The following is a 5,894-nucleotide window of genomic DNA, read 5'->3' as shown; positions in this document are numbered from 1 at the left end:
ACAAAAATAAAAATAAAAAATGGAAGTCAATTAAATTTACGCGCAGAAGTTCAAATCCATTATTTTTAACTTTAATTTTCTTCCGTAATTGTTATTATGATCTTAGATATGTATTTGTGAGTGCATTTTCTTTTTAAGTTGCAATCGGTGATTACTGTAATTTTGGTCAATAATACTCAAATTCGAAACGTGGATTAAGTAGTATAAAAAGAACTTGAAATATCTTGTTTATTCTAATGTTAATACACTCTAGTACTGCATTTCAAATACGAACTAAAGTCAAAATTCGATTTTTGTACTTGTCTTTTGGAGAATGCCCTTTGTTTGGTGGTTTTGATTGCTTCTCCTAAGTTGATGAGTACATTCAAATAGTGTTTTATGCTCAATACTAAACTTGTTCAAATACGAAATATAATCAAGGGTGTCTTTCTTTTTTTGTTGAAGACGGCTATTGCTCTCGTTCATGACATATGATTCGCAAGGATATTGAGATCCATGCCGATGATCATGAATTGGATAAAGCATTATTTCATAATATGTGAATTTGTTGCATGTATAATATGGTATATGTTCTCCCTCCAAATTCATCACATATTCGTAAGTGTACATTACACACTTATCCGTACTATGAAACTTGATAAATAATTGCTAATTGAGTAGGTTTATACATAATTTAGCGTAAATATGATAATTAGAGATACAATTTGGATTTGGATGTTTTAAAAAAAAAATGAAGAAGAAGGTTTCTGAGTAAATATGGAGTTGATTTGGAATAATTAATTGTTAATTGGATTGACATTAAGATATCAGTCTAGAAATTTACAAATTTAGGGAGTGAAATTCAATATTTAGAAAGTTAGGACATTCATTTTACAGAACCTGTAGAGGACCAATTTCGAATGATATTAAAGTTCGGGGACTAATATGATAGCTTTTGGAACTTGTAGGATCAATTTGGATAAAAGGATCGAAATTGAGTGAAAAAGTTGAATAGGGACCAAAGTGAAATATACAAAACTTGTGGGGACTGACTTGGACATATTTAAAAGGGCAAGGACCAAAATTGTGAGATGAAAAGTTGGAGGGACGAAGCTATTAAGATGAAACGTTCAAGGACTTGGTGTGAGATTTAATGTTAAAAGGTTGAAAGGGGAAAAAAGGGAAAAGAAAAAGAAAGACAAGTGGAAAAAAATAGAAAAGAAATTATATGAACCCGGAAAAAGGAGATTAATTCACTTGTCTCTATTTGTCGCGGATGACCGAGGCAAGCAAATTGTTGTCATTTTGCTTTCGGTGTATTTTGTTGTTTTTTATTAGAATAATACTATTTAGCTCCACTTAATGTATTTTGTTGTTTTTCATTTAGTTTATCATTTAATGTCACCTAAATCGAGGTTGCAACCCCGATAAAATTAAATAGCATTATTCTTTTTATTATTTTTTCAACTTGACTCGTTTTGACTCTTTTTCTAGGTATAATTCTCGAGGCAGTCCTACCATTATATAAGTGCATCGTTAAGATCAAATTAAGGGAAGGAGAAGTTTTTCAAATAAAAGATTAGAGAGAAAAATCGAGGAACAATTACGAAGCTAGGGTTTCAATGTTTTCACAAAAAGAATGATTTTTTGGTGTAAGATCTTTATTTCTTCCCCCTTTCCATTTAAACTCAGTGATGTACTCCAAATCTATCTTGTATTTTTCTATCCCCATCATATGTAACTAATATGATTGTTGGGACGAACTATTGTAACATAGTTTTGAAACTTAATTAAATTATTATGTTTTGATTTTCAATTGATGTTTATGTATTATTTTTATATTATTATTACGACTTTGAATTATTTTAACAATAATTCATGATTTTGTGAAAGGTAACGAGTCGAGAGGCGAGTTAGGTGTTTAGAACACAAAGTAAAAAAAATTCTAATTTTGTAGAAGGTAGAGATAAACATTTAATAATTTTTTAGGTCCTTAATTGATTTTTTATTTATTTTTTATTGAATGCTTTTGAGTAAGGCTTACACTGATTTACCGAGCAAATTTTCAGGTAGCTTCAGCGGAGGCACTTGAAAAGATGCCGACAGATTGTGAAGATCCCACGGTAGTGCTCCAAATTGGAAAAATCTAATGCGAAGGTTGCCTTCAAAAAAATTTGTGTTGAAATTTGGATGTATTCATATGGAACATAAATATATGGTTAGCTTTGATCCAAAAATGTGTTGCCAATCTTTGAGGATCGACCCAAAGATCCGATTTCATAGGCAAAAGAGGAGGCTCTTCAACTAGAACGGTACTGGAGTTGAAAGAAAAGGTGAATAGGCTAGTAGCCAATGGCTTAATCAGAGACTGAATAACCTAGGCGGATTTCCAACTCGATCTTGGTGAGGAAGCACAATATCAAGAAGGAAGTATGCATAAATTCCTCCAATTTGAATCCAATTCCCATTGGCAATAATTTGAAAACCCTAATACTAGCACGCACAAAATATTCTAACAAACAGTTCATGACTATAAGCCCCCATTTGGCCCCATTTTTTTGAAATGAAAATGGGTGAAATGGTGCTTCTTTTAAAAATAAGCGGTTGAAAAAAAAGGAAGAATTTTCGATTTATATTTAATATTATTTTATGAAAGATTGTGTTGTTGAAAATATGAGAGAGAGAAATGAAATGAAATCTAATAAGAGCCAAATGGGGGCTAATATTGAAAATTGCATTCCAAATTTTGTGTATATAGTTTTATATGAACATTGTTGTAGAGTGATTGATAGAAATCTAGAAATCTATTTGAATATCGATGTTATATATATATATATATAAATATATTTGTGCTTAATTTACATTTTAACTTATAATAATTTTGAAGGCAATGACTTTTTCATTCATTTAAGAGTTCATGATATTAATCTTAGTAGTTACAAATCATTATCATGAAAGTTTAGGAGTCACGAGTTATGTATCAACATTGTTTAGGAGGATAAGTGAAAAATAAAAAATTATTGGGTAATTGGCATAAAACCTCCCTACCTTTCAAGATTTTTGTGGAAAATGTCCATACTTTTCATTTTTTGACAATTTCACCCTCACTTTGCCTTTTATTGTGCAAAACGTCCTTCTGTCCACCTTCCGTTATAATGTTCAGTTAAATCAAAGAAAATGGGATTTTTATAATCAAAAGGCAAGCTTAAGATCGTCCAAAAACATTTCTCTTCACTGGCTTCACTCCCGCCCCTTCATTACTCATCAATGGGTTTGGTTATTGATGTCCAAAAAGCACTTTCTGATTATGTGGCATTCTCTTTTCTTCATAGTGGGTCTTGTTATTAATGTTGATTGTTGAGTACTGGTTTTTGATATGTTTGGTTATTAATGTTGGTTGTTGAGTATTGATTTTGTTGGGTTTGGTAATTGAGCTTAGTTGTTGATTACTGATTTTGCTGTGTTCGAAATGGGTCTGAGGGAAATTCCATTGCAGGGCATATAAGCAGGGTTGTATCTGGCTCAAAATATGTAGAGAGAGTTTTCATAATTTTTAACAAAGGTAGGGACGTTTTGCGCAAATATAATGAAAAGGTAGGGGTGTTTTGCGCAAAGACAGTATAAACATAGGGATGTTTTACGCAAAGACAATATAAAGATAGGGATTGTTACCACAAGTTCAACTTCACATTAAATTGAGAAGAAGACCCGTTTATCTTCCTTATCTTCTCCATTTCTATCATTCACAAAATCACATTTTAATTGATCTTTTCACTATACCCTTTATTTACACCCTTCATAAGCACAAAATGGGGATGAACATTTCAATTTTATCAACCACATATTCATTCTTTTCATATACGTTGCCAAAAGTTCTTTAGCAATCAAGCATTACAGTAGCCATAATGAAGTTCAACCATAAATATGATCCTTTCTATCATTTTTCCTTATGTATTGAATGAAATATTTCTTTACGAATTATTTTATTTATTTTCATAGTACTTTTTAGTACGCATAACATTTGAAGAAGGCGGGAATGAAGCCTCAATGAAGAACAAATGTGTTTGGACAATCTTACCCTTACCTTTTGAAAATTAAAAACTCATTTTCTTTTATTTAACGGTACATTTTAACGGAGGGTGGACAGAATGATGTTTTGCGCAATAAAAGGCAAAGGTGATGGTGAAATTGTCAAAAAATGAAAGGTAGGGATATTTTTCACAAAAATCTTAAAAGGTAGGGACGTTTTGTACCAACTACCCAAAAATTATTTCTCAATCCTTTCGTGTCTTGATTTTACCATTTTTCTTGTTTTATTTGCTTTACTTTAAAACAATAATAATTCATTTGTTGTCAAACTTTGTCAAATATAAAAACAAAAGGAGTAACGTGAATGAAAAATTTATATACCAACTTTTGTATATATTACTAGTCTATTGCCCGTGCAATGCACGGGCATTGTTATTTCGAGGGTAATGTTAATGTTCCTAGATAATAGATTTATTTCTCCTTTTTTTGGTGACTTCTTCTTAAACTTTTAATGCATAATATAGCATTTTTTCATATACTCGCTTCTCCAAAGTTAATATTATAGATACTCAACTTTATTATCAAACGTCATGAAAGTAGGAAATAATTATGAAAAAACTCTAATATTTATTAAATGGCAAATGGAACCTAATAACATTGAAGAACTGCAATAGAAATGGGCATTATGGAAGTGGGCATTTCCTGAAAATGAACACCTGAACCTGAGATATGGGTTCTTATTAGGCCATTAAAAGCAAGGAATTAAGGCTTCAAAAAATTAAATGAGCAATATCATCAGGAGGCCATGGACATTATATATGCAAACTTATATGAAATGATAAATATAGGTCATGAAAAGAAACAAAAATCAATATACTGGGCATATTATTTTTGCTAAGAAATGGGCTGAATTGCATCATGCTCATAGGGCAAAACACATTGTATCATGCTCGTAGGGCTTCTCTTGTATATTATTAACTTAAAAGGTGGCACGAAATATATTGAACAAGAAGAGAATCATATATTTATTTAAAATTAATATTCAATGAATCCATTTTGGAGAACTAAAACAAACTTAGTTCTAGCAGTGAACAATTTATAGCGTCTGCAAGAAAAACATTAAAATAGCACATTCATCTACAAGATTATTGATCATAAGCAATAGTAAGCAATTAGTATGAGAAATAGGGACCAGGAGGCAGCTTCTTTGTGCTGTGGCCAACGATGCACCTCCCAGTAAGAATAGGCTGATGATTGAATAGTTGAAAGATGCCTGTCATATATCATGTTTGCTTTTGCAATTTTGGATTATCACCTGTCAAAGAATGTAAAATCTTTTTAGCCATTTTCACTCTCCTCACTTCAATGAAGGTATCAAAATCCCAAATGTCTTGTCTAGAATTTCTCCAACATTTTCGTATACCCAACTTCCAATGCACTGGCTTTTCTTCTATAATGATGTCATGTTTGCTTTTGCAATTCTGGATTATCACCTATCAAAGAATGTAAAATCGTTGCACCCATTTTCACTCCACTTACTTCATTGAAGGTATCAAAACCCCATATATCTTATCTTGTCTAGAATTTCTCCAACCTTTTTGTATACCCAACTTCAAATGCATTGGTCTCTTCTTCTATAATGTTGTGACCAACCTTTCAAACCAAGGACTGAAAAATTCAAATTCTAAAGCAAACATACAAAATTCTTTCAACGGGCCTTTGATGCAAATAAAATGAAAACTATCTAGGTTCTGGCAATATTATTTGAAGAATTTTAGGCAACAGAAATTGAGAGAATGAGAGAATCTCTCTCCTTTCCATATTTACATAATCCACCAAGAATTTTCCCTTAATTACACACCCTTTTAGCTAAATATAATTACAGA

Source organism: Olea europaea, chromosome 21 (assembly GCF_002742605.1).
Source record: "Olea europaea var. sylvestris chromosome 21, O_europaea_v1, whole genome shotgun sequence".
NCBI lineage: Eukaryota > Viridiplantae > Streptophyta > Magnoliopsida > Lamiales > Oleaceae > Olea > Olea europaea.
The sequence above is the reverse complement of the archived record's forward strand: the minus strand, read 5'-3'. Positions refer to the sequence as shown.